The 21,712-nt window shown below is 48.3% G+C and overlaps 1 pseudogene across 1 annotated transcript in view; it reads left to right on the forward strand.

Annotated features, from left to right (window-relative positions):
• The first annotated feature begins 9,154 nt into the window (after window positions 1-9,154).
• LOC148513797 (pleckstrin homology domain-containing family S member 1-like) overlaps window positions 9,155-21,712 on the forward strand; it is a 43,997-nt pseudogene continuing 31,439 nt past the window's right edge. The window contains exons 1-5 of the transcript XR_015880140.1: window positions 9,155-9,214; window positions 11,788-11,838; window positions 12,275-12,339; window positions 13,898-14,019; window positions 15,241-15,378. The product of XR_015880140.1 is annotated as a pleckstrin homology domain-containing family S member 1-like (transcript). The remainder of the gene's footprint in view (window positions 9,215-11,787; window positions 11,839-12,274; window positions 12,340-13,897; window positions 14,020-15,240; window positions 15,379-21,712) is intronic.

Raw genomic sequence — 21,712 nt, forward strand, 5'->3', positions numbered from 1 at the left:
TTTATACCCACCCTCTCCCCCACTCCTTAAGTCTTTTATACCCACCCTCTCCCCCACTCCTTATGTCTTTTATACCCACCCTCTCCCCCACTCCTTATATCTTTTATACCCACCCTCTCCCCCACTCCTTATATCTTTTATACCCACCCTCTCCCCCACTCCTTATATCTTTTATACCCACCCTCTCCCCCACTCCTTATATCTTTTATACCCACCCTCTCCCCCACTCCTTATATCTTTTATACCCGCCCTCTCCCCCACTCCTTATGTCTTTTATACCCGCCCTCTCCCCCACTCCTTATATCTTTTATACCCACCCTCTCCCACTCCTTATGTCTTTTATACCCACCCTCTCCCCCACTCCTTATGTCTTTTATACCCACCCTCTGCCCCACTCCTTATGTCTTTTATACCCACCCTCTCCCCCACTCCTTATATATTTTATACCCACCCTCTGCCCCACTCCTTATGTCTTTTATACCCACCCTCTCCCCCACTCCTTATATCTTTTATACCCACCCTCTCCCCCACTCCTTATGTCTTTTATACCCACCCTCTCCCCCACTCCTTATATCTTTTATACCCACCCTCTCCCCCACTCCTTATGTCTTTTATACCCACCCTCTCCCCCACTCCTTATGTCTTTTATACCCACCCTCTCCCACTCCTTATGTCTTTTATACCCACCCTCTCCCCCACTCCTTATGTCTTTTATACCCACCCTCTCCCCCACTCCTTATATCTTTTATACCCACCCTCTCCCCCACTCCTTATGTCTTTTATACCCACCCTCTCCCCCACTCCTTATATCTTTTATACCCACCCTCTCCCCCACTCCTTATGTCTTTTATACCCACCCTCTCCCCCACTCCTTATGTCTTTTATACCCACCCTCTCCCCCACTCCTTATGTCTTTTATACCCACCCTCTCCCCCACTCCTTATGTCTTTTATACCCACCCTCTCCCCCACTCCTTATATCTTTTATACCCACCCTCTCCCACTCCTTATGTCTTTTATACCCACCCTCTCCCCCACTCCTTATGTCTTTTATACCCACCCTCTCCCCCACTCCTTATGTCTTTTATACCCACCCTCTCCCCCACTCCTTAAGTCTTTTATACCCACCCTCTCCCCCACTCCTTATGTCTTTTATACCCACCCTCTCCCCCACTCCTTATATCTTTTATACCCACCCTCTCCCCCACTCCTTATATCTTTTATACCCACCCTCTCCCCCACTCCTTATATCTTTTATACCCACCCTCTCCCCCACTCCTTATATCTTTTATACCCACCCTCTCCCCCACTCCTTATATCTTTTATACCCGCCCTCTCCCCCACTCCTTATGTCTTTTATACCCGCCCTCTCCCCCACTCCTTATATCTTTTATACCCACCCTCTCCCACTCCTTATGTCTTTTATACCCACCCTCTCCCCCACTCCTTATGTCTTTTATACCCACCCTCTGCCCCACTCCTTATGTCTTTTATACCCACCCTCTCCCCCACTCCTTATATATTTTATACCCACCCTCTGCCCCACTCCTTATGTCTTTTATACCCACCCTCTCCCCCACTCCTTATATCTTTTATACCCACCCTCTCCCCCACTCCTTATGTCTTTTATACCCACCCTCTCCCCCACTCCTTATATCTTTTATACCCACCCTCTCCCCCACTCCTTATGTCTTTTATACCCACCCTCTCCCCCACTCCTTATGTCTTTTATACCCACCCTCTCCCACTCCTTATGTCTTTTATACCCACCCTCTCCCCCACTCCTTATGTCTTTTATACCCACCCTCTCCCCCACTCCTTATATCTTTTATACCCACCCTCTCCCCCACTCCTTATGTCTTTTATACCCACCCTCTCCCCCACTCCTTATATCTTTTATACCCACCCTCTCCCCCACTCCTTATGTCTTTTATACCCACCCTCTCCCCCACTCCTTATGTCTTTTATACCCACCCTCTCCCCCACTCCTTATGTCTTTTATACCCACCCTCTCCCCCACTCCTTATGTCTTTTATACCCACCCTCTCCCCCACTCCTTATATCTTTTATACCCACCCTCTCCCACTCCTTATGTCTTTTATACCCACCCTCTCCCCCACTCCTTATGTCTTTTATACCCACCCTCTCCCCCACTCCTTATGTCTTTTATACCCACCCTCTCCCCCACTCCTTATGTCTTTTATACCCACCCTTTCCCCCACTCCTTAAGTCTTTTATACCCACCCTCTCCCCCACTCCCTATGTCTTTTATACCCACCCTCTCCCCCACTCCTTATGTCTTTTATACCCACCCTCTCCCCCACTCCTTATATCTTTTATACCCACCCTCTCCCCCACTCCTTATATATTTTATACCCACCCTCTCCCCCACTCCTTATGTCTTTTATACCCATCCTCTCCCCCACTCCTTATATCTTTTATATCTATCATCTCCCCTCTATTTATTGCTCCTTAGGACCCCCTCCCCCAACCCCCCCCCCCCCCCTTTTATATATTGTAAGTACTATTTTGTCTTACTTTTACTGTGGCTGGGGTGGTTCCACCAGAAAGGAAATTGCAGGGCAGTCGCTCCTCTCTGCATGCTGAACTCCAGTCTCTTCTTGTGCAGGCAGAAGGCAGAGACGGCCAGAGACAGGAAATTATGAATTGAGCCAGGGACATGCACTCCGCCCTGCCTCTCAGAGAAGGGCCACAGAACAGGATCCTGTCTGTGACTGTCACCCCATGCAAAGACCGGAGGAGGGCTGACCAAGAGGTAGGACTTGGTGGTGGGAGGGGACAACATGCTGCCTCACAGAGCCGCTCACGGAACCTCATGGAGCTAGCCTCCGTCGGAGCGCAGCAAATAGCAAAGGCCCATGGGAGGTGCTGCTGCGGCTGGGCATGCGCAGCAGCCCTCACGCGGCCATTATACTTAGAACCGCTGCCCGATTTGAGCTGCTTAGCCCAGCAGTCATTGTAAGCCGGCCCGGCATTGGGGGACACGGGTCTTGCTGCGACCCAATCCGCCCCTGGGAGGATGTCTCTTTTACAGACATTGTTCTTTTTTTTTTTATTTACGAGGACTCAGTGGCGCCCTCCAGGGGTCTGCGCTCCGGGCGACGGTCCTGTTAGCCCGCCCCTAGAACCGTCCCTGTTAATAGGTTATATATAATTTAAATAAAAATCGATGTGCAGCTGTTGTACTGAAGAAGAAAACAACTTTCTACCATTAGTATATACTTTAAGGGGCGTGGCCACAATTGGGTAATTCCCCGGCAGCCCAGTCAGTGGCATCCCTCCCTGCGGTGACACCCGGTGCGTGGAGGGATGCTGTGTGTGCAAAAATGGGGTGTGGCCTCATGGGTAGGGGGCGTGGCCTCAAAGGCCAAACCCCGGCCTGTGGTCAACTGATTATCATCACTGGGGTGGTGGGGGGGTGCAGGCACCCTCACTGAGGGGGAGCCAGCACCTTGGTGTCACCCCTCGGCAGGTGACACCCGGGTGCGGCCCGCACCCCTCCTTGTGACGCCACTGAGCCCAGTTGCTCAGAGTTGCATGTGCAGACTCCGCAGATGCTAAAATGTTCAATATCTGTGGGCGAAGCAGTCTTGCCTGCACTGTAGCTGTAATCAGCCACACAGAGAGAATAGCTCAGATAAGATCAGGGTCGGACAGGCCCACAGGTGTACAGAGGATATTCCCGGTAGGTTACTCAGATGTCCAGGGACGGATTGGGTTGGAAAACCAGCACGGGAAATTTCTGGAAGCAGCCCTAATTGAGGGGGGCTTAGTTGAGGGGGCGGGGTCTGTAGAGGGGGGTGAGATCATGGCCATAACAGGGCACAGTTGCAGCCTGTGCCGGCCATGCCCACTTAAGTATGCAACATCATGACATTGTGCATGACACCATGGCGATGCACGAAAAGGGGCGCAGCAGTCAAAATCCAAGCACCAGAATCCCAATGGTAAGTATTACAGTTAGGGGGAGGATTAGGTTTAGGGCTAGGGGTTAGGCGCTAGGGGGAGGGTTAGGCTGCGGGAAGGAGGGTTAGGCTGCGGGTGGGAGGGTTAGGCTGCGGGAGGGAGGGTTAGGCTGTGGGTGGGAGGGTTAGGCTGCGGGTGGGAGGGTTAGGCTGCGGGAGGAAGGGTTAGGGTTTTTACCTAGTTGAGTCGGGATTATGACTGTCGGGATGCCGCTTTTGGTATTGTGACCGCCGGAATCCCGTACCCAACCTAATTGAAAGTAATTGTTGTTTTCTTATTGTGTTTGTGAATGCTACTTAAGGGGTCACCAAACCTAAAGTACAAAGTAAATTATATAACAGAACTATCAAACTCCCTGCCAGTTGTCCCATTGAATAATACTAGGCTTAGGGCCTGATTCAGAGCCGCTCGCAAGCGGCTTGATGTTACCCCACTGCACATGCGCTGCGTCCGGCGTGCGCATGCGCGAGCTCCGTCCAGCGACTGCAGCTCAGTCGCTATGGGGCTTGCTACAAGACGGGGTGGCTGTCGGTGGTGAGTGACAGCTCGCCCCGTTTTGTAGGCAGGGAGGGGGGGTGGCTTCACAAATGCAGGCGTTCCCTTAGGAACATTTGTGGGAGGCCCTACTGACATCACTACTGATGTCAGTAGTAGACTTCCTGCTCTATTAGAGCAGGGAGTCCACTCGGCCTTGCGGTAGCGGAGACCCTACCACAGGGTCTCGTCGCAAGGCCGATGGTTGCGATTATCGCCACGGCCTCCTGGATGCTCGCACAAGCTATGGGAGGTCTCCCACAGCTTTGCGAGCGGCCAGACAAAAAAAAACCCCAAAAACACGCCCACAGACCCTACGAGCTGCCTGCGGCAGCAAGCGGGTCTGAATCGGGGCCTTAATTCACTAGAGGACTCTAATGCAATTGCAGCTGCATTCTCTCACGGATCGCAGTTGCTAAAATATGCTAATGCCCTTCAAAGTGCAGTCAAGCATAGGGACGCTCACTGCTGCCTTCTCATATACCTACGACGACGTGTAACGGTGTACACATCGGTACTATCGCCGTACATTGGGCAGTCACGCAGCATGTAAGTCATGTCTGACCAGCCACAAACACTGCACCTTTCCTGACACGCAGAGCGGTCTCATACTCTGAATGCAAGTGCAAGGGCTAATTTATGCACGCCCATGAAACGGCGTTCAAACGTTCAGACACACCTGCATTTTCTGAACAACCTTCCCCCCCATTACCTCCCCCAAATGCTGACCTGTCACTCACTTTGCAAATAGATCCTCTTTGTGAAGGTAATCGCACTGCAATCACTGTGAATGCGCAATAGTTAAACAAATGCTCGTTCTGCGTAAATATTGGCATTGCGTTCTCTGGTGAATTAGGCCCATTTAGCGCAGTTTTTTAACCATCTGTTACAGGCAATGGCTGAGAATAGTACATTATACTGCACAGAAAATGTGAATGTAAAGTAAGACATAACAAGTTATGGTATGGAAACTTTTACATATACATGTTTAAATGTGATTAGCTGTTTTTTTTTGTATTATTTATTTCTAATAGTTCTGTAAGGCTAGTAACACATGGGTGTAAGGCAAGTAACACATGGGTGTAAGGCTAGTAACACATGGGTGTAAGGCAAGTAACACATGGGTGTAAGGCTAGTAACATGGGTGTAAGGCAAGTAACACATGGGTGTAAGGCAAGTAACACATGGGTGTAAGGCTAGTAACACATGGGTGTAAGGCAAGTAACACATGGGTGTAAGGCAAGTAACACATGGGTGTAAGGCTAGTAACACATGGGTGTAAGGCAAGTAACACATGGGTGTAAGGCTAGTAACACATGGGTGTAAGGCTAGTAACACATGGGTGTAAGGCAAGTAACACATGGGTGTAAGGCTAGTAACACATGGGTGTAAGGCAAGTAACACATGGGTGTAAGGCAAGTAACACATGGGTGTAAGGCTAGTAACACATGGGTGTAAGGCAAGTAACACATGGGTGTAAGGCAAGTAACACATGAGTGTAAGGCAAGTAACACATGGGTGTAAGGCAAGTAACACATGGGTGTAAGGCAAGTAACACATGGGTGTAAGGCAAGTAACACATGAGTGTAAGGCAAGTAACACATGGGTGTAAGGCAAGTAACACATGGGTGTAAGGCTAGTAACACATGGGTGTAAGGCTAGTAACACATGGGTGCTTTCAGTGTTTGCATGTTTCAGCCCCATGACCTCCAGCAATTACACTGTCCTCCATATGCAGGTACAAGCAGTTTCTTCCTACCTGTTGTCCTCCTGTCCTGTGAAAAGAGCAGGGAGCCAGGACAGTCAGTATGGTGAGGAGGGGACGCACAGGGGACGCAGAGGAGGCGCATGCAGTGAGTGACTCAGCCGAGGAGCAGAAAGAGGAGGGCTGATCCGCCCACTGAGCCTGGTGATAGGTAGGCTGGTGACCCCTGGGGAGGGGCCAGCCAGTGTGTAGCAATGTTGGACAGGCTGGCCCCAGTCATAGTTGCCAAGTCCGCTTATAACAAGCGGAATTGGGCTTGTTGTTTCCCTAAGTTGCTTGTTTTTTTCCCTAGTTGCTTGTCGCTTGTTTTTTTTAGGTTGCTTTATTTGGTATGCAGTCGGGAAGCCGGCGGACCCAATCCCGATAGCCGGCTTCCCGGCAAGGGTCTAATGACAGGCATCAATATGCCGACGCCTGTCATTAGACATACGCCGGGAGCCCGACGCCCGGCATCCCGATCAAAGGGACGCCGGGCTCGGATAGCTGCGGGGTTATAGATTTAGGGTTCCCGGGGGGGACTTAGGGTTAGGCACCCCCCTGGGAGGCTAGGTTTAGGCTTGGGGAAGGAGGGGTTAGGGTTAGGCACCCCCAGGGGGGACTTAGGGTTAGGCACCCCCCCGGGGGACTTAGGTTTAGGCGGCGGGGAAGGGAAGGTTAGGTTTAGGCACTTAGAGAGGGGATTAGGGTTAGGCACTGGGGGGAAGGTTAGGGTTAGGCACCCCTAAGGGAGGGTTAGAGTGTGCCCAGAGTCTATAGCGCATGCGCAGGTCACCGTGAAAATGGCCACGGCAGCCATTTTCCTTATTCTGTGCATGCGCAAATAATGGGAAAATGGCCGCCGCGGTCATTTTCCAGAAGTTTTTTACAGCTCCAGACCCGCTCGCTGACGTGGGACTCCAGAGAGGTAAATACATTATGGGTGCAGGGTGTGCGGTGTGGTGTGGGGCCCCCCTGGATCCAGGGGCCCGTGTGCCCCGCAAACCCAGCACCCATTATAGACACACCCCTGTATACCCTCCAAAGCTATCAATCTTAATTTTATTAACAATGAAAATCCACTGATGGTTCCTGGAAGAATGAGCGCACCACTGTATTGTGTTCTGTTCCTAATGCTAATCTATATTATTAATTAAGTTGCAATAATAGTGGTCCTATCTGCCAGTATAATCACATAGACCTGGCAAATACCATACGGATTCTACATTTGTTTGCCCTTTTTAGCAGATTGTATAAATTGTTATATGTATTTTAATAAAATTAACAAAAAACAATAAAGTTTGTGGTTTTAATTAAATTACCCCTCACCCACGTACCCCCACATTAACTTGGGCTTCTTTTGGGGCTTTTTTGGATTGTTTTGGCTTGTTTTTTACTCATCTGTTGCTTGTTTGTCATTTTAAAGTTGGCAACACTGGCCCCAGTCCCCGATATGTGTGATGCCTGGCCTGCCCCTCACTGCCCTGGCTGCCGCTGTGTGCCGCGCGGCCGCAGCACACAGCTGACAGCACCTTTCCACGATCAGCACTGCTCCGGCTCCTATCGCGGCAGCCACAGTTAGATAAATCAAGCAGGCATGGGAGAGAGCGCGGCTACTGAGGAGAGCACGGGGCCCGGCCCAGCGGGAAATGACCCGCCACCACGGTGGCCTAATCCGCCCCTGCAGATGTCCAATGGTCGTGAAGTTGATCAACCCCTCTGTTTACACCACTTTTCTGTGCAGACATTTTTAGAAGTGCACCCCCAATACTTTTCATGATATATAGCAGAGGGTGATGTGTAAAATCTCCCAATGTCAGAACAGGTTTATTTACTAAGAAAAACAACCAGTGGTTGATCTGTGCATGTTGCCTTATTTTCACTTACATTCCATCCCACAGGTCACTGACTTGCAGGATTCTATTTGAACTATGGATTCGACTGTTTTTCCAAATCACCATTTTAGGGGAAATGCTGGCTCATTGCTGGGGTAAATAAAGTAGTTTTAGGTATTAAAGCCCCTGCAGCCAGTGTCATAAACAGCAGCCTCTTGTCAGAGCCGGCCCTAGCCAAATTAGTGCCCTAGGCAAGAATTTGAGTGGTGCACCCCAAAGGATCCTGAAAGTGTGGCCTCACAAAAGGGGCGTGGTCTCACTGTGGTGTGGCCCCTTCCCCACTGTGCTGCGCTCCCAGCACCCCTCACCCAGCACAGATCACAGCACAGCACACATCACCCAGCACAGCACCCTTCTACCAGCACAGTATCCCTCACCCAGCACCCCTGGCCCAGCACAGCACCCCTCACCTAGCACAGGACCCCTGTCCCAGCACAGCAGCCATCACCCCTCTCCCAGCACCCGCGCTAACCACTAGCCGTCGTCCAGGTGCCCCGTCCCTGCAAACCGCCACTGCCCGCTCACTGTTTGCCACTGCTAGGCCCGATCAGAGCTATCAGCTGTACTCTGATCATGGACGCAGCACAGTGACAGTAGCAGCTGCCATAGAATCTGCCCAGCCAGCAGCAGGTGCCCTGACTGTTCCTGCCCTAAACCTCTGCTGTCCCGAGGCGGGCTTGGGTGCCCCAAGGCATTTGCTTAGTTTGTCTATGCCTAGGGCCAGCTCTGCCTCTTGTACTGAGAGGGTGAGAGTGACTAAATACCTGATCTCAAGGAAGTGGACGATATAAGTCTTTTGAATTGTTTTGTTTTTTATTGTCATTCACCTAAAAAATTTAGAGTCACAGTCTTGTTCTGTCCCTGGCGGCCAGAAGCTGAAGCAGAATTCCCCAACCTGAATAAAATGTGCTGCAAAGGTAAATTCCTAGCAGATCAGATTTCAACCTCACTACGTACATATACCTGGAGCCTCCTGCAAGAGCATTTATCCATCATTAGTCACTAGGAGTGCACTTGACAAGCTGCAATCTCTGCTTACCGGCCAACCTTCCTTACCTGTAAGTATCTTCTTCGTACTGTACATGACAGAAGTGGATCTATAACTGAGAGAACAGGTGCAGGCTTTAGTGACAGGTAACAGGTAATGTGGAGCATTATTTTGTGTTAGTGAGAGTACAGTAGCATGATATTGCATTACTAGGTAGGCAGACAGTCAGCAAACACCCCCTTACAAGGTGAGTGCACTGACTATGCCAGAACGCTCATTCCTGGTTAGTCCACCCGGGGTAACTTAATATTTAACTAATGTTTTATCATTAAAGCCGATATTCTGGGTGGCCGACCTGTCTCTAACACCAACATATTACAGTGCACTTGTGCGTTATTCAACAAGGAAATAATCTTATAAAAAAATAGGCACTTATCTATCGCAGGTATCTATTGCAGACCTTTTTTTATGTAGCGATACATATTGTTCTGCAAAGTGTTTTATGGACCTAGAACTCTCAGTGACAACAGTGCAAAAAAGAAAAATGAATAATTTGTATAAACAGGGCTGTCAGGATTTGTTTTACTCTAAATGCGCTTAAGAGTGAAAATCGTCTGCAGAACTATTAGTATCTGTTTGCTCTTTTAAATAGTCACATAAGTAATAATTAGATCTATGTATCTTTTTTTCATCACTAAACTGATGAGACAGTAAATGCATTATATTGTATTTTGATCCATTGTGTTGTCATTTTTAAATCACGCAGCATAAATAAAAACATACGGTAGTTACAGTCATGTACAGTGGTCAGGTCATGTTGCGGGTATAGTGTTCTATGTCTGTATACAGTGTAATAGATGTGTATTATGATCATGTACAGCGGTCAGGTCATGTTGCGGGTATAGTGTTCTATGTCTGTATACAGTGTAATAGATGTGTATTATGATCATGTACAGCGGTCAGGTCATGTTGCGGGTATAGTGTTCTATGTCTGTATACAGTGTAATAGATGTGTATTATTATCATGTACAGTGGTCAGGTCATGTTGGGGGTGTAGTGTCCTATGTCTGTATACAGTGTAATAGATGTGTATTATGATCATGTATAGTGGTCAGGACATGTTGGGGGTGTAGTGTCCTATGTCTGTATACAGTGTAATAGATGTGTATTATGATCATGTACAGTGGTCAGGTCATGTTGGGGATGTAGTGTCATATGTCTGTGTACAGTGTAATAGATGTGTATTATGATCATGTACAGTGGTCAGGTCATGTTGGGGGTGTAGTGTCCTATGTCTGTATACAGTGTAATAGATGTGTATTATGATCATGTATAGTGGTCAGGACATGTTGGGGGCGTAGTGTCCTATGTCTGTATATAGTGTAATAGATGTGTATTATGATCATGTACAGTGGTCAGGTCATGTTGGGTGTGTAGTGTCATCCTATGTCTGTATACAGTGTAATAGATGTGTATTATGGTCGTGTACAGTGATCAGGTCATGTTGGGGGTGTAGTGTACTATGGCTGTATACAGTGTAATAGATGTGTATTATGATCATGTACAGTGGTCAGGTCATGTTGGGGGTGTAGTGTTCTATGTCTGTATACAGTGTAATAGATGTGTATTATGATCATGTACAGCGGTCAGGTCATGTTGGGGGTGTAGTGTCCTATGTCTGTATACAGTGTAATAGATGTGTATTATGGTCATGTACAGCGATCAGGTCATGTTGGGGGTGTAGTGTACTATGGCTGTATACAGTGTAGTAGATGTGTATTATGGTCATGTACAGTGGTCAGGTCATGTTGGGGGGAGTAGTGATCTGTATCTGAGTATAGTGTGTTTATTGCTGAGTTGATGCAATGTAACTTAACAGCTGAAAATATGTGGAATGTCATGTCAGAAAGTATGGAAGTCTGTGCAGCGGTGTTACCTGGTGAAAAAGGGTGGTGGCCTTGTGGGCAGGGGGTGTGGCTTTGCAAGCCAAACCTAGATGGATCTGTGCTGTTTACTTGGGCAGCCCAGGTGGGGGGGTGCAGGAGGTACAAGCTGCCCTGTGTGCAGTGCCGGCTCCCTCACTGTGACGGGAGCCTAGTGCTGCACTTAATACTACAGTGCAGTACCCAGCTCTTGTCACTGAGGGGGAGGCTGCACCACGGTGTCACCCCTCAGGGGGTTGGGGGGGGGGGGTGACCCGGGGCCGGCCCGCACCTTCCTTGTGACGCCACTGATGGGGTGATGGGAATTAAAAATAACATTGTGTGCCATGCATCAATTATTAATCACATGGCAGAGATGGGGGAGGGTGAGACTAGTAACACTGGTTGAGTTACTGCTATAGTAACAACTGTGACAATGAGTAAATACTGTGAGCACCATTTAAGAGAAAGAAAAAAGGAAAATATATAATTTATCTGCTCCCAGAAAAGATAGCGTTTGTGCTGTGTGTGTGACTACATACAATGTATCTGTAGCAAAATGTCACAATTATGTATAAGGAAATAAGCAACTTATTCTGCCTTAACCTGAAATAAAATATATTCTACCTACAGTATTTGACCTCTATATGGGCAGTAAAGCAAATCTATTTACTTTGTGATTACTGTTACAGCCTTTCACCGCTAATTATGTTCTTTATAGGAAGAAAAAGCTGGTTTAACATGGCCTCGAAAAGGCGAAATTCAGAAGCAGGTAACTAAGAGTTTGTTATCAGTAAGTGACATGCACAGTACAACGCATTTCATGGGTTTCTCATCCGGGAAACTAAAATTGTGCATAGTACATTTTCTTTTAAATGTCCACGGTCAGTATATTGGCCCCATAACCATTGATATTTTATTTATTAACTCTATATAGCACCAGCATATACCGTTTTGGTTTTTTTTATACGGTTTGCATGCTGACCCTCCCCCGGGAGTCATTTTCTGCAAGTCTGAGAACTAATAACTCAGCGATGGACACAAATATACAGAATTTGTCAGTCACACCTCAGAGCTAAGTTGAGTTTAAAATATATTTAATGCAAATAAATATCTGGGAGCTGTTCTAGTCTGACTGTAGTCCAGGTGTTTATCAAGAACTAATGATACTGTATAAAGTAACATTATAAATCAACTTTTCTTTGCAGATCTACAAGTGATTAAGCGAGGATTTCTGCTCAAGTCTCCACCTTCCTACTTATTTACTAAACGGGTATTATTATTATTATTATTATTATCCTTTATTTATATGGGGCCACAAGGGTTACACAGTGCCTAACAAAGTACATAAACAGTTGAACAGAACAAGAAAACAGTGACATACAGTATAAGACGTTGCAGGACAAGTACATGGTATATAAACATTGCTGCAATAGTAACATAATGGTAAAAGTCACGGGTTAGGTGCTGTTATAAGGAGTATAGAGTAGATAACCATATATGTAAAAGAAAGAAAAGCACATGAGGGAAGAGGGCCCTGCTCGTGAGAGCTTACATTCTAAAGGAACGTAACTGACATTCTGTAGAGAATAAAAGCTATGGGGATTACATTGTATAGAGTCTGGTTGGCAGCCTAATGCCGACCATACACGGTGCGATTTTATGTTGGTTATATGTGTTGTACGATTTCCCTTGAAATTCTTCATACGATGTGGTGAAATGGTGTACGATTGTTCGTAACGATCATACGATAAGATGCATACATGTGTATCACATTGTACACAATAGATCGTAATCTTACGGTTTTGCAGTAAGATCTACGACTGTGGGGACGTGCATCGGCATCGCAAACACGCAGAAACAGCACACGATGTGCGCGATTGATCGTTACGATTGATTGGAATCGTCCACATCGTGCAAAAAGTCGCACCGTGTATGGGCTGCTTTAGGTTTTGACTAATTTCAGATGAGGGATTCTATAGCTCTGTACAATTTTCTCTATCAGGAAGACAGCTCAATGCAAATAAGAATATGTTGGGTATGTACAGTACATGGGTGCAGGTCATGATGAGCTGAGGTTTTGGGGCCTCTTTATCATTATCTACCTGCAGCATATTCACTGAAAACACCCCTTTTCGGGGGCTAACTGCAAATAGAGGGAGATGTACTAAGCCTTGGATAGAGACAAATTGGAGACAGATAAAGTACCAACCAATTAGCTCCTGTCAGCTTACAGGCTGTGTTTGAAAAATGAAAATTAGATGCTCCCTTAACCCCCCCCGTAGTACCTGAACCTAACCCCCCTCCCCCTCCCTGCACCCTAAGCCTCCCCCTAGTGTCTAACCCTCCCCTTCCCTGCATCCTAACCCTCACACCTTAGTGCCTAAACCTCCCCCTAGTGTCTAACCCTCCCCTGCATCCTAACCCTCGCCCCTTAGTGCCTAACCCTCCCCCTAGTGTATAACTCTCCCCTTCCCTGAATGTTACCATCGTCTTAATGGAGTATGCCTCCCATTCTCTTACATTGCGCTGTGCTCTAGTTTTCTCAAGTTAAGCTCAGTCCTGTTGTCAGTGTACGTTTCTTATAGTCCACAGTTCTGCTGCTAATGTTGGACAATAAAATAAAGAGATTACATAGTGGAGGAGGTAGCTGAGAGCCAGTCAGGGGTGTTAGTTATTATGGAGAAAGGGTGACGATTTGGGTATCAGGTGACAGGGGCAGTTTATGGGTTATGGTAGAAATGCTCCCTGTAACTCAGGGTGTAACTATTATAGCCTTGTTATATATAATGATGCATCCTCTGTGCTGATAGGACACTTTCATATTTCAGAACTCATGGAAAAGACGATTATTCAAACTCTACAAATCTCTCACTGACTTCTCCTATATCATCACTTACTATGAATATGACGGAATGTCTGAGAACTGGAAAGGGGAGATTAATGTCAGCAGGTATGTGCCCACTGTAACAAGAATCAAACGTGTCATTAAAGACAAATATACTGTCTAGATTGTAAGCTCCTAGGAGCAGAGTCCTCCTCCCCACTGTCTCACAGCCTTCTTCTCTAGCACTTCTACGACAGCCTTCACCTTCCCAGCTGTACTGTGTATGGAGAATTGTGTTGCTAATTGTTACTTGTGCTATAATTTGGTTACTGTATTGTAATGTAAAGTAATGTTCTGTGTACCCTGTGCTGTATGTACGGCGGTGCGGACCACTTGTGGCGCCCTATAAATAACATGTAATAATAATAATACTGCAACAGAGTGTTTCTGTGGGGGTGCTACATCTGTTGCAGCAGGTGGGAGAGTGCTCCCTTTGTTGCAGAGGGTGAAAGTACTTCCACTTTTACAGAGGTTAGGAGAGTGCCCCCCTGTTGCAGTGGTTGGTAGAGGGCTCCCCCTGTTGCAGAGCTGTGGGTGAGATTGCTCTCATAGCAGAGGGTGACAGTGGGCCCACTATAGACGAGGCTGGAAGTGTAACGCCTAAGGCAGAGAGGTTTGTAGACCCCCCAAGTAGATGTGTGGCAGACAATATATATATAATTAAATAGCCAGTCACTCAGGGGTATATTTACTAAACTGCAGGTTTTTAGAAGTGGAGATGTTGCCCATAGCAACTAATCAGATACTAGCTATTATCTTCTAGAACAGAGGTTCTCAAACTCAGGTGATCAGGACCCCACACAGGTCACATTTTCCAGGTCACCCAGCAGCTGCACAGGTGGAGTCATTACTCACTACCACATTTAAAAAGTTCCACAGGTGGAGCTAATAATTTCACTTGTGATTCTGTGAGGAAACCTGGAAAACATGCACTGTTTGGGGTCCTGAGGACTGAGTTTGAGAACCTGTGTTCTAGAAGGTGCTAGATTAATGTTAGAAGTAGAATCTGATTGGTTGCTATGGGCAACATCTCCACTTCTAAAAACCTGCACTTTAGTAAATATGCCACTCAGTGTTCATACATGATATTGATCTGCATGTATCTGATTTTTGTAAGAAGGTGATTTTAATTACATTTATCCAGTACTGGTGATAAAATAAATAAAAAACCTGATTATTTTTTTATGAACAAAAGAACTGTATCTGCACAGATACCTATGGAACAGTTTTCAAAAATGTCCCCCCATAATTTGGGCTAAATGTGACACTTTGCCATTCTCTTTTCAGTATAAAAGCTGTACAACTAGGAACAAATATGACGGACAAGACCGTGGCCACCATCCTGAAGCTTTTCGGCACATCTGTTCAAAACATCCTGTGCATTAAGACCGAGTGTCGTAATTACTATCTGCTGGATGACTCTGCGTAAGTTCCCTGGAAGTCTGTACACACTACAACACTATTAGGGGGGAGATTTATCACACCTAAGGAGGACAAGTGGTGTATTGTCCCATAGCAACCAATCAGCTGCTAGCTCTTATTTCATAGAATGTACTAGATAGATGATAACTAGAATCTCATTGGTCACTCTTGGGCAACAAATCCCTATCCTGTATCTCAGTAGCTTCATTCTATGAGCGGAAGACTGTATTATTTGTCACACTCTGTCATTATTATCTGAAACAACAGTGTTATCATCAGGCTTGCCTACCCTCCCGATTTGGTTGGGAGCCTTCCGAATATCGGCTCCCGCTCCCGACTCCCCGGAAAGACAGGCAAGCCTCCAGGCTGCCGCCTGCCCCCCCCCCTTCTACAACTAGAAACCCCCACAGCGGGAGGGCCAGATGACGCGATTCGCGCTAAATCGCGTCATCGTAGCTCCGCCCCCGCTTCACAATGCTTTTTTTTCCTGGCAATGGAAAGAGGGGGCGGGGCCACGATGATGCGATCGCGCAGTCACACCCTGGCCCCGCCCCCATGCAGAGCCAGTGCCCGGCCACACCCCCCACTGTGTGCAGGTATTCAGCTCCCCCCCGGAAGGAGGGAGCTGAATGTCGGCAACTATGGTTATTATAGTAACTGACAGCAGCACACACATTACTAGTCAGACATGAGTTATAACAATGATATTGTATTGAACCCACTTAGCTGACAATAAAAACAACTGTGTGTACAGAACAATGATACAAACATTCTGTTCAGTTTCAATGTTTAGATGGGAGAAAGAGGCAGAACTTGTTGCTGGGTATGGCCGGCGTGTCAGTCACTCGTTACTTCTGGGAAGAAACCCACCATTAAATCTCTCCTATAAACAAAGTCTTAGGGGTATAATTACTAAAGTGAGGGTTTTTAGAAGTGGAGATGTTGCCCATAGTAACCAATCAGATTCTACTTAACATTTAATGGGATACGTTTAAGATGCCGGCGGTCGCAATCCCGACCGCCGGCATCTAGAATCCTTAATCCCGGCTAGGGTTAAATGACAGGCGTCTATAATCCAGACGCCTGTCATTTTCCCGACGCTGGCACACTGGCGCCCGGCATCCCGATCGAAGGTATGCCGGGCGCCGCAACCGGACAGCCTACGGGGGGGGGGGGAGGGTTAGGTTTAGGCCACCCGGGGGGGACTTAGGGTTAGGCACCCCCCCTGGAGGGTTAGGGTTAGGCTAAGGGGAGGGAGGGTTTGGGTTAGGAACCCACCCATAGGGCTTAGGGTTAGGCACCACCCCCTGGGATTTAGGTTTAGGCAGCGGGGAAGGAGGGGGGGTTAGGGTTAGGCACTTAGAGGGGGGAGGTTAGGGTTAGGCACCGCTAAGGAGGGTTAGAGTTAGGTGGTTAGAATAGAATAGTTTATACTTACCTTTAGAGGATCGGGATTTCCAGCGCTGTCGGTCTTCCGCTGCCGGGCTCTGCTGTTTTGTCGGGCTGCCGCAGCCGGGATTCGAACTGCCAGTCATGCGGCAGCCCGCATTCCATACCGAATGCCATTTAACTAGCACCTACTGGAAGACAATAGCTGGAATCTGATTGGTTTTATGGGCAACATCTCCACTTCTAAAAACTCTCACTTTAGTAAATATGGTACTTGTGAACTTTACGGACTCATTGCAGAGAGAACCCAAGTGTCCTACACTCAATATTATTATCAATCATGGAAATGTCTAAATCCCCTTCACGGAGAGGACCCTGACATCATCAGCCAGTGTCCAGCATCATTCCCAGTGTCCAGCGTCATTCCCTACCATCCAAGTGGGCATAGAGGGGGAATATAACCTTGTGGCGAGGGGACAACTTTCGGTACTTGTGTATATAAAGTACACAGGTACCATTTAAAACATTCATTGGGTTCTCTCTGCAATGAGTCCGTAAAGTACACAAGTACCGTAAATATACCTGTTACAGTGAGGTCTGTCTGCTCGGGATGTAGTCCAGAAGCCCACGGTCTAAATGCTGACCGCCGGCTTCCAGACACTCTAATCCCGGCATGGTACTAATGACAGGCGTCGAAAATTTAGGCACCCCCGGGGGGAGGATAGGGTAAGGCACACCCCGGGGACTTAGATTTAGGCAGCGGGGAAGGGGGGAGTTAGGTTTAGGCACTTAGAGGGGGGTTTAGGGTTAGGCACTTGGGGGGGAGGTTAGGGTTAGGCACCCCTAAGGGAGGGTTAGGGTAGGGAATTAAGTTAGCGATACTTACCTTAGGACGATCGGGATTTTCACCTTTGCTGGGCAGCCACTGTCGGGATTTGAACGTACCACACCCGTCTGCTCCTGTCAGTGTATAGTGGTGGCACTCTCAGGGGCAGGCTAACCGCCTCTATGGGAACTGGAAATGAGGGCAAAATGAGGGCACAGCGGGGCGTTGCTCTATCCGCCTTACACCCTGCAGCAGCGATAACACTGTACAACAAGGAAATACTTTACATTTGTTTCCTTTCTAAAAATAGTCACTTTACTAATTTTAGGTCAAGTAAAAATGAATGTTTTCATTATCTGCAGTATTTGAGCCACGCTACTTGCGCCCTATGTACGTTGGTAACACAGTCATAGTGAGAAGCAAAGTTACACTAATCTGATATTTTCTTGATGCAACATAAATAACATTTGTCTCAATTCAATTAATGACAAATAAGACACAAAACTAAACAACATACAGCAACCGAAAGTCCTCTCACATCGTAGTCTATTCATGAGAGCGCTGTCTCTGTGCCTGTCTCTGTGCTCCTCATCTGTCCAACAGTAGTCAGCAAACATAGACGCGTTTCACCTACCCTGATATCTTCCTTCCATTGCTGACATGTCCTGGTGGTATCGCTTGTCGGGATCATCACTCGCTGCACCGCAGCTGTCAGGGAAGACGTCCACTCACTCACCGTGCTCATCACTCGCTGCACCGCAGCTGTCAGGGAAGACGTCCACTCACTCACCGTGCTCGTCACTCACTGCACCGCAGATGTCAGGGAAGACGTCCACTCACTCACCGTGCTCGTCACTCGCTGCACCGCAGCTGTCAGGGAAGACGTCCACTCACTCACCGTGCTCATCACTCGCTGCACCGCAGCTGTCAGGGAAGACGTCCACTCACTCACCGTGCTCGTCACTCACTGCACCGCAGATGTCAGGGAAGACGTCCACTCACTCACCGTGCTCGTCACTCGCTGCACCGCAGCTGTCAGGGAAGACGTCCACTCACTCACCGTGCTCGTCACTCACTGCACCGCAGATGTCAGGGAAGACGTCCACTCACTCACCGTGCTCGTCACTCACTGCACCGCAGCTGTCAGGGAAGACATCCACTCACTCACCGTGCTCGTCACTCACTGCACCGCAGCTGTCAGGGAAGACATCCACTCACTCTCCGTGCTCGTCACTCACTGCACCGCAGCTGTCAGGGAAGACGTCCACTCACTCACCGTGCTCGTCACTCACTGCACCGCAGCTGTCAGGGAAGACGTCCACTCACTCACCGTGCTCGTCACTCACTGCACCGCAGATGTCAGGGAAGACGTCCACTCACTCACCGTGCTCGTCACTCACTGCACCGCAGCTGTCAGGGAAGACATCCACTCACTCACCGTGCTCGTCACTCACTGCACCGCAGCTGTCAGGGAAGACGTCCACTCACTCACCGTGCTCGTCACTCACTGCACCGCAGCTGTCAGGGAAGACGTCCACTCACTCACCGTGCTCGTCACTCACTGCACCGCAGCTGTCAGGGAAGACGTCCACTCACTCACCGTGCTCGTCACTCACTGCACCGCAGATGTCAGGGAAGACGTCCACTCACTCACCGTGCTCGTCACTCACTGCACCGCAGCTGTCAGGGAAGACGTCCACTCACTCACCGTGCTCATCACTCACTGCACCGCAGCTGTCAGGGAAGACGTTCACTCACTCACCGTGCTCATCACTCACTGCACCGCAGCTGTCAGGGAAGACGTTCACTCACTCACCGTGCTCGTCACTCCCTACACTGCAGCTGTCAGGGAAGACGTTCACTCACTCACCGTGCTCGTCACTCCCTACACTGCAGCTGTCAGGGATGACGTCCACTCACTCACCGTGCTCGTCACTCACTGCACCGCAGCTGTCAGGGAAGACGTTCACTCACTCACCGTGCTCGTCACTCCCTACACTGCAGCTGTCAGGGATGACGTCCACTCACTCACCGTGCTCATCACTCACTGCACCGCAGCTGTCAGGGAAGACGTTCACTCACTCACCGTGCTCGTCACTCCCTACACTGCAGCTGTCAGGGATGACGTTCACTCACTCACCGTGCTCGTCACTCACTGCACCGCAGCTGTCAGGGAAGACGTTCAGATAAAAGGCGAGAACGTGGATTTTGAGTGACCTGTTACCACTTAATTGATGATACTTTTCTAACAGGTTGTTCACAATCTCAACATACTGTATATACTCAAGTATAAGCCGAGTTTTTCAGCACAAAAAATGTGCTGAAAAAGTACCCCCTCGGCTTATACTCGAGTCAAGTGTATCGCTGACCGGACGGAGTTCGGTCAGCACTACACACTGCCAAACACACAGCCGCCGGAGCCGGCAGCTGCGTGTTTGGTGTAATCAGCAGCCGCTGAGATCTGTCATACTCTCAGCGGCTGCTGCTGCTCCCACTGCGGGAGCCATCTTCCGGCTCCCGCAGTGGGTGATGGGAGACACGTCGTCATGACGACATCTCTCCCATGCAAAGCGGCCAGTGGCTGGAGCGGAGGAGCGGACAGCGGCGGGACCAGGAGCGGGAGTTTAAGGTAAGTGTTTATTTTTTTTTTATTCTTTTCACGTCTCTCTCTACTAGGGGGGGGGGACTACAGGGGGCACTACCAGGGGGCGATGACTACAGGGGTCACTACCAGGGGGCATTATCAGGGGGCACTACCAGGGGGCGATTACTACAGGGGGCACTACCAAGGGGCATTATCAGGGGGCGATTACTACAGGGGGCACTAAAAGGGGGGATTACCACTGGGGGAACTACAAGGGGGGGATTACTACAGGGGGCACTACCAGGGGGGGATTACTACAGGGGGGGATTACTACAGGGGGCACTAAAAGGGGGGATTACCACTGGGGGAACTACCAGGGGAGGATTACTACAGGGGGCACTACCAGTGGTTGATTACTACAGGGGGCACTAAAAGGGGGGATTACTACTGGGGGTACTACCAGGGGGGGATTACTGCTGGAGGCACTGAAAGGGGGGATTACCACTGGGGGCACTACCAGGAGGGATTACTACTGGGGGCACAACCAGGGGGAATTACTACTGGGGGCACTACCAGCTGCTGCCATTTCCCACACTAGGCTTATACTCGAGTCAGTAAGTTTTCCCAGTTTTTTTGGGTAAAAGTAGGTACCTCGGCTTATATTCGGGTCGATTACTCGAGTATATACGGTAGTCTCCAGCCCTTCTGTTATCCAAGAAGCCGCGTACAGCACCTTACAGGCTTCCCAAGCTGGTCTCTCAATAACCTTGAGGACTCGGTTGAAGTTTTCATCCTTAACAAGTTGATGAATAGGCTGTCTTCACTAGTGGAGTAATTTGGCGTTTCAGGGTAGAAAGTGTCATATCACAAAACCCATAAAAATAACTGTCAGCAATGCTAACACATTTATGTGGTATCCTGGCTTTTAACGAAATTTACAACCACATAACTCAAACAAATGACAGGAACATCACTCACAACCTTCACTTAATGCAGGTTACAGTATACACAGACCATAAACAACACATGGCTTACAGTGACTCAGCGTTCCCGTATTCAGGTTTGCCAACCTCCAAAATTCCTTAGTATTTAACAAAATACCTCAACATCATCATAAACGGGCTATATCTCAGAACCGAGAGCTAACAGAGTCTTAAATGTCTTATATTGGTACTTTGCATGCTGAAATCAATTAGAAGGAACTATTTTCACAATGGAAAAATTTTTCAGTGCTACTCAGTGTTACTATCTCTAGTTATTGCAATGTTCTGGGGAGAGACAGGACTCACTGTACTATATAGAAATACATCATGGTACACAGAATCGGTATGATATACCAATGGATTTGCCGGCGGTCAAAACACAGACGCCAACATCCTGATCTTGAAGAGTCCCTAACCCCCACTCCCCATAACCTAACCCTAATCCCCCCACCTTCGCTCGGGATGGAGGCTGTCAGGATTTTGGCGTCGGGATAAAGATAGGCATCAGAATTTGACAGTCCCGTGTCGGGATTCTGATGTCAGGATAATGACAGG

This window comes from Taudactylus pleione, unplaced genomic scaffold (genome assembly GCF_031769625.1).
Source record: "Taudactylus pleione unplaced genomic scaffold, aTauple2 ptg000269l, whole genome shotgun sequence".
Lineage (NCBI taxonomy): Eukaryota > Metazoa > Chordata > Amphibia > Anura > Myobatrachidae > Taudactylus > Taudactylus pleione.